The 7,414-nt window shown below is 54.7% G+C and overlaps 1 long non-coding RNA gene across 1 annotated transcript; it reads left to right on the top strand.

Moving 5' to 3' along the window:
• Positions 1–247: 247 nt before the first annotated feature.
• On the top strand, positions 248–7,188 carry LOC122203641. Its single transcript, XR_006195278.1, has 3 exons — positions 248–620; positions 1,673–1,742; positions 6,895–7,188. It is a non-coding gene; the product is annotated as an uncharacterized LOC122203641 (long non-coding RNA).
• Positions 7,189–7,414: the final 226 nt, after the last annotated feature.

Below are 7,414 nucleotides of genomic sequence, written 5' to 3'. Positions count from 1 at the left end.
AGCCCTTTGTGGAAAGGAGAAAGAAAAGCATCTGGGCGCAGAGCCAGGCCCTCACGCATCCATCGGGGCGGAGCTTCCGGCGCCAGGGGTGGGCTGACCCCCCACCTGGTCCCCGGGGGGGGGGGGGGGGGGGGGGGGGGCGGAGCCCTATACCTGCCTGCGGGGTGGCGCACGTGGCCAGCCCTGCTTCCTGGGCCTCTGTTTACAGGGACCATAATTACAAGATTAACGGAGGCGAGATATCCTGAGGTGGGAAGGCCCTTCCTCTCCGGGTTGCGCGCCCGTGAATCTTCGGGCAACAGAGCTAGGGGAGGCAGGCCCGTGTGTGGGGACAGCTTCCCCCCAGGGATGGCAACCGGCCTTTCACGCTTCAGGAGCCTTCAGAAGCTTCTGGGAGGAGCCCCGGGTTCAGTTTAGAGAATTACTGCTTCTCCTTTACGCATCGAATGGGCTCGGGCCACTCGGATCGCAGAGGCCAGAACGTGACCCAGGTCCGGTCAGCAGTGGTCACCAGGACTGGGCCAGGGGTGGGCACCTGAGCCAGTTGGAGCCAGGAAGAGCCAGCTCTGGAACTTTGTTGGAAGCATCTGGAAAGGGAAGCTCCCTTTGTGCCGGGCTTGGTAAGTTCTGGGAGGTAAACTTGGGACTTGCCAGCAAAGCCACACTGACAACAAAGCCAGTGTGGGGGACAGCGGGGGTCAGAAATGGAGAGAATGAGTCCAACCGTCTGTCCTATTATGCAGGCATCCCATGTGCCTTTTACCACACGGACTAAAACACACTCTCCCCCTGCCTTTTCTTGTTTTTGTTCTTTTTTTTTGGTTTAAGACATTCGAGGATGGGTTTCTGTCATCGACACTCGAAAAAATCCTGAACGTTTTGACTTCTCCAAACCCCCCTCCCCCGAGGACCTCCCCGCCTCCCCCCCCCCCCCCGTTCATCCCCAGCTGGGGGGCCTTGGTGGGCTTTCTGGAAAAGTGGGTCCTTTTCCCCCCCACCCCCTGTAGCTCAGAAGCTCTTGGTCCCTCTGGCTATTCCAGGCTTTAGTGACACCCATCTTTCTTGATCCCCGTTTCAGGCTCCTCTCCCCTTCCCCGCCACCCTCCCCCCCCCCCCCCAGCACGCATTTTTCACCCCCTTGCTCAGATGAGAAGACTGAGGCAAAGAGAGGTGCAGTGCTCAGGTTTGAGCAGAGCTGGGATTCCAACCCAGGACTCCAGCCTCAAGGTCCGGGGCTTTTCCTTCTCTCCCCGCCCCCCCCCCCCCCCCCCCCCATGGAGAAGCAGTGCAGCCTGATTTCTTCCTTGAGGTTCAACCAAAAAGCCCTGCCCCCACCAGGCTGCCTTCTCAGGCCCCTCCCGTCCTCCAAGCTGCTGGGGGAGCGAACCTGTTCTCGCATTTCGAGAACCCTCCTCCTAAGGTCTGCGCCGCACTGCCACCTGGTGGCAGCGTGCGGGAAACACACCCTCCAAGTCGCTGTCCAAAGACCGCGGCTTTCGGCCCTGGAGCAGGGAATGGAGACGGGGCGCAAGGGACAGTTTCTGGGAAATTGAGGATCTGATATTAGATCAGGGATCCTGACGTTCCGTTTCTGTTTTCGATACCAGGCACGACCAGGTCTGCAGAACGTGGACACTCACAAAACGAATTGCATTCTTTTTTTTTTGCATAGCCTGCCAGGGTGCTCAGAACCCACGTAGAGTCCCTTGGATGATTAGCCACTGGATAGAATCGTGTGTCAGGTATTTGGAAGAGGAACTTAATCCCTGATTCCATATTCTTTTCTCTGGGACTCATTTTTCGATCTTATTTTACATATACTTTTCTGGCTATGCTGAGCTTTCTAAGCCACCTTAGCTCCCTCTTTTGGGGGGAGGATGGGGGAGGGGGACAAAACAAAGTTACACATTCAGGAAGAGCTTGCTTACCTCGGGCAAGCTTCTGTTTCCTCCCCTGTAAAGTGAACACAAGAATTTCTGCCTTGTAGGGTTTCATGTGGGTTTGAGGAACCACTCACTCAGTTAATATTAGTGCCTACCCTATTTCCCACCTTTCCACCCCCATCCCAACCCGAGGGCTCTTCCCTGCTTGCCTATAGCAGGCCAGGATGCATCAGGGATCCAAAGTACAGGTCACTTGGTCACCAGTCCCCCTCTGTGCTCTGCAGGCCAACTGGGTGGCCCTTTCAGAGCCTGGTGCCTGGGATCCAGCCCCTGCCTGCCTCCTGGAGGACTTCCTGGCCTCCAGAACTCCCCACCTCCTGTCTGCAGGCACCCGTGGCATTCCCAGCTGATTTGCAGAGAGCCAAGATGCATCTCATAAATAAAGAATGTACTGTTCTGCAGACTGGCTGCGGCATGGCCACGCGGGGGTGGGAAAGTCTGGAACAGACAGGAGCCACAGGAGGCAGGGAGGATCGGACAGGGGCTGCCGGTCAGGAAGGGGACGGCGAGAGCCTGGGAAGGTGTAATGGGACCGGGGTGGGGAGGGGGCTTTAGGAGGCTGGGATCTGGATGTAGACTGTTGGGACTGCATCTTGGTTCAGACGCCCTCTAGCTGTGTTTCTTTAGCCTCAGTTTCCTTGTCTGTAACCTGGCAATGGCATCAATCCCTGGCTAGCATCAGGCCAGAACCTGGAAGCCTGTGATGCTTAGTAAGTGTTATTATTTGCTCCAAGCTTCCTTAGCGTCTTCCCCAAGACCTCTGTGTGGCTTCCGCTATGGGGAGCAAGCAGAGTGGGGTGAGGACTGCATCTGTGTCTGGGGAGAGGGCCACAGCCCACGGGAAAGGGGAGGAAACAGGTAGAGGTGCCCCAAGTGACAGGTGCGAGAGGTGAAGACACAATCACCGCTCATGAGAGGGGGACGAGACCCCAAAAGGGGACTGCGTTTCTGCGGCCATGTCAGGGTGGGCACTTGAAATGCTTCATTGGCTTCTGAAAGAGAAGGTGACCTTTGGAAGGCAGAAGAAGGGGGCGGAGGGGGGCTGTGGAGACACTGCGGTTACACCCTCAGCTTGGCCACACTGGGAACAGAGCCCCGGGTGAGTCATTTTCCTTGCCTCGATGTCTATGAAATGAGTGGCCAGAACCACAGTGTTTTAAGCTTTAAGGTTTAGTTCCTCTTTGGACAGGCATGCATGGGGGGCGTCCTGTGTGTCAGACCCTATGCCAAGCCCTGGTGACGCCAATCTCACAGGCTGGTTGGGCAGTGTGTGTGTGTGTGTGTGTGTGTGTGTGTGTGTACAACAGACAAGCAAATGAAGGTATAGAATCCCAAACTGGGGTCAGTCAGGGAGTGTGTGTAGCTAATGGACTTGACTTTCGCCCGGAGGTCAGGGAAGGCTTCCTGTCACCACTGAGGCTGGGCAGGGCTGGGTCGGGAGGTGGGCGGCTGGAGGAGGAGCTTGGGGAGGGCGGAATGCGGGCAGCAGCAGGGGCCAGCCTTGCGGGTAAAGCTGGAGATCTTGCTTCCCATCCTGGGACCGGTGGGGCAGGGGCGTGGTGAGGGCAGCTTTGCATTTCAAGAGTCTTCTGGCTGGGGCGAGGGGGGACAGGTTGGAGGAGCCTGCCATGGAAGCTGGATGTCCCAGGAGGGGATGATGGGGGCTGAGACCACCGTGGCGTTGGGTGGAGTGAGCATGACGTAGTGGAATGTTCAGGAGGATATACTGATGGGGCTGGGGGTGCACTGGATCTGGGGGTGAGGGGACATGGCTCCCCTTAGGTGTATGGGGGGGTCCTTTGTAAGTCTTCCACGGGGCTTGTCTGGCTCTGCCGGCATCTGCCCTTAAAGGGAAAGAGATGGGCGGGAGGGAAGGGAGGGGAGGGAGAGGAGGGCGGGGAGGCGGCTGGCTGAGGTCTGTGCCTTTCTCTGGCAGCAGCCGTGGGCTGGCCGGCTGCAGCACCTGCTGGGGCGGCCGGCCGGGAGGGCTGGGGAGCAGGTGCGGGGTGTCTGGAGGGGGTCTGTTTGCAGATGGATAATGAGAAGGGGTGGATGGAAGCAACACACCCTCTGCCCCCCTTCTCTGTTGTCTGGACAAGACAAGACAAAGAAGCCAAGACAAAGAAGCTTTGGGGAGGCAGGACACTGCGCACACAGGCGTGCCCACGGGGCACACACATGCTGGAGACAAAGGAGAGGCCCCCGGGCAGAGGCAGAGGCTGAGCAGGCACAGGCAGAACTCAGAGCTCGGGGTGCAGAAGCAGGGAAGTCTCCCTTGACCTTGGCCAAAGCCTCCTTGGTTCCAAGTCTTGCTCTGGGGACCGTGTAGGAAGAGGTTGGGGGATACGAGTGGGCCCCAAACTTTGCCAGCCCCATCGGACTCTTTCTTAAAGGAAAATAGACCGTGGGCTGCACAAAGTCAAGGGTACGCTTTCAGGTCCCGAGGATGAGAAAGAAAGTAGCTCTGAATGTGGTGTGGGGGAGCCTACGGTCATACCACTCGGAACGCGCCTGATCGCGTCTGAATGTGCTGTGGGGTTGATACTCGCCTGGATTTAGTCAATTCAATGGCATGTTTGCACACATGAAAAAAGCCAAGGGCATCTGTCGACTGGACTTGTTATTTCCATGCTCTGCAGATAGCATTGGTGTCTGTTGAGTTCCTGAGACCCCCTTCTAATGACTTCGCAGGAATAAGACACTCCAGGCCTTGGAGAGTCTCTAATGGCCCTTCCAACAGAGAGAGAGAAAGAGAGAGCCAGAATTTACTGAGCCCATGACTAGGCTATGCGTTTTCCAGGCTGAGGTCACTGAATTCTCCCCACAGCCCCGTGGAAGAGGTGATTTTATCCCCATTTTACAGAAGTGAAAACTGAGGCCCAGAGGGGTGAAGTTCCTTGCCCAAAGTCATGTGGCAAGTAAGAGCGGAGATGAAATTCGAACTCAGGTCTACCTGAACGTCCATGTCTTGGCTGAGGGGAAGGCAGAGAAAGGCAGCAAGACAGTCAGTTGGCAGAGGGTCTGGAAGTCCCTGGTGGCCTCTTCCTTACCTCTGCAGACAGCTGGAGAAAGACAGATGCCTGGTGGTAGTGTTTGGACACCCGGATACAGCCGTGCCTGAAACCAGTCTGGCATAGCTTTGTTTCTGCTACTTGAAACTGAAAAGATCCTGAAGATAATAGTGATTGTTAGTTATTCTTGTGATTTTCTTTAAAAAAAAAATTTTTTTTAACATTTATTTATTTTTGAGAGACAGAGACAGAGCATGAGAGGGGAGGGGCGGAGACAGAGGGAGACACAGAATCCGAAGCAGGCTCCAGGCTCCGAGCTGTCAGCACAGGGCCTGACAAGGCGCTTAAACTCATGAACCATGAGATCATGACCTGAGCCGAAGTCGGACGCTCAATTGACTGAGCCATCCAGGCGCCCCTTCTTGTAAATTTCTTATTGGGATTTTCACTTCTCATTACCGGGGACAGTGTCTGACACTTGATCGGCCTTTTCTCGATCTCAAAGGCTAGTTGGGTCACTTATACATACTCCCATTAGCCCCTTGACCTTCCTTCATTATGGCATTGGTCATCATGACGTCTCTTTGCAAAGTGGCTTGTCTCTGCCCCAGACTAGGCCAGGCTGGCACATAGTGGGTAGAAGCTTCTCACACTGGGGAGGTTTGTGGGGCTCAGTGTGGGCTCTGCTGGGTGGGGTTGTGCGGTGAGTGGGTAACGGGAGAATGAATGGCCCACTGTCCCCTGTGGTGGATGTCCCCTGGATACCTGCCAGGCCCAGGCATAGCGGTCGGTGGCTTTGTACTGCGGCCCCCAGTGACTCCCTGCTGATGACTTTCTCTGGCCAAGGGCACACGTTTGGTCTGCTGCCATGGCCGCCTGGAGGTGGCGAGGGGTTGATGCGCAAGGAGCGCCCTTCAACCATGACAGGAAAGAGTTGGTGGTTGGTTACCCAGGTGTCCTTGACCTCAAGCGGGATGCTTCAGGTGTATCCTACTCTGGCTCCCAGAGAACCTCAGCAGGATGGAGTCCCAGTTGCCCATAACAGCCAGCTCATTGTTATGGGCTGAATTTCATCCCCTCCCAAATTCGTATGTTGAAGCCCGAATCCTCAACGTGACTGTACTTGGAGATGAGGCCTTTACGGAGGTCATTAAGATTAAATGTGATCAGAAGAGTGGGGCCGTAATCAATAGGACTGAGGTCCTTATAAGAAGAGGAAGGACCTCACGCTGGTCAGAGTGGCTAAAATGAACCAGTCAGGAGACTATGGATGCTGGCGAGGATGTGGAGAAACAGGAACCCTCTTGCACTGTTGGTGGGAATGCAAACTGGTGCAGCCGCTCTGGAAAACAGCGTGGAGGTTCCTCAAAAAATGAAAAATCGATCTACCCTATGACCCAGCAACAGCACTGCTAGGAATTTACCCAAGGGATACAGGAGGGCTGATGCATAGGGGCACTTGTACCCCAATGTTTATAGCAGCACTCTCAACAATAGCCAAATTATGGAAAGAGCCTAAATGTCCATCAACTGATGAGTGGATAAAGAAATTGTGGTTTAGATACACAATGGAATACTACTTGGCAATGAGAAAGGATGAAATATGACCTTTTGTAGCAACATGGATGGAACTGGAGAGTGTGATGCTAAGTGAAATAAGTTATCCAGAGAAAGACAGATACCATATGTTTTTATTCTTAGGTGGATCCTGAGAAACTTAACAGAAGACCATGGGGGAGGGGAAGAAAACAAAAGAGGTTAGAGAGGGAGGGAGACAAACCATAAGAGACTCTTAAATACTGAGAACAAACTGAGGGTTGATGGGGGATGGGAGGGAGGGGAGGGGGGGTGATGGGCATTGAGGAGGGCACCTGCTGGGAGGAGCACTGGATGTGGTGTGGAAACCAATTTGACAATAAATTATATTTAAAAAAAAAAAGAAGAGGAAGAGACGGGGTTCCCGTGCACAGAGAAAAGACCACGTGAGGCTTCAGCAGGAAGACAGCCACCGAGAGAGGCCTCAGGAGAAAGCAATCCTGACAGCACCTTGATCTTGCACTTCCAGCCTCCAGACGGTGAGAAGAGGAAATCTTGTTTGTAAGCCACTTCGTCTCTGGTACTTCGTCATCGCAGCCGCAACACTAAGACGCTCATCGATGCACCTGTTCCGACTTTCTTCCTTTCGCTGTCCCTAACTGATGCTTCCTTGGATAAGCTCCCAAATAAATTACTTGCACTTGAATCCCTGTCTCAGGGTCTTGGATAGCCCAGGCTAGTACACCCGTCCATGCCTCATCCAGTGGGGACACATTAAGGTAGCCTCGGGGGGCAGGACAGAGGTTAAGACCCTGAAGAACACGAAACTCTAGTCTTCTATGGCAACGACCCTGAACCAGTGATGTCTCTCTGGGACCGAGGGACAGATTAACCGCTGCTGTGCATGCCAGGGCAGGTGAAGGG

The sequence above is a fragment of the Panthera leo genome, chromosome D3 (genome assembly GCF_018350215.1).
Source record: "Panthera leo isolate Ple1 chromosome D3, P.leo_Ple1_pat1.1, whole genome shotgun sequence".
NCBI classification, from domain to species: domain Eukaryota; kingdom Metazoa; phylum Chordata; class Mammalia; order Carnivora; family Felidae; genus Panthera; species Panthera leo.
Note: the sequence above shows the minus strand (reverse complement) of the source record. Positions and strands in the feature narration are given on the sequence as shown.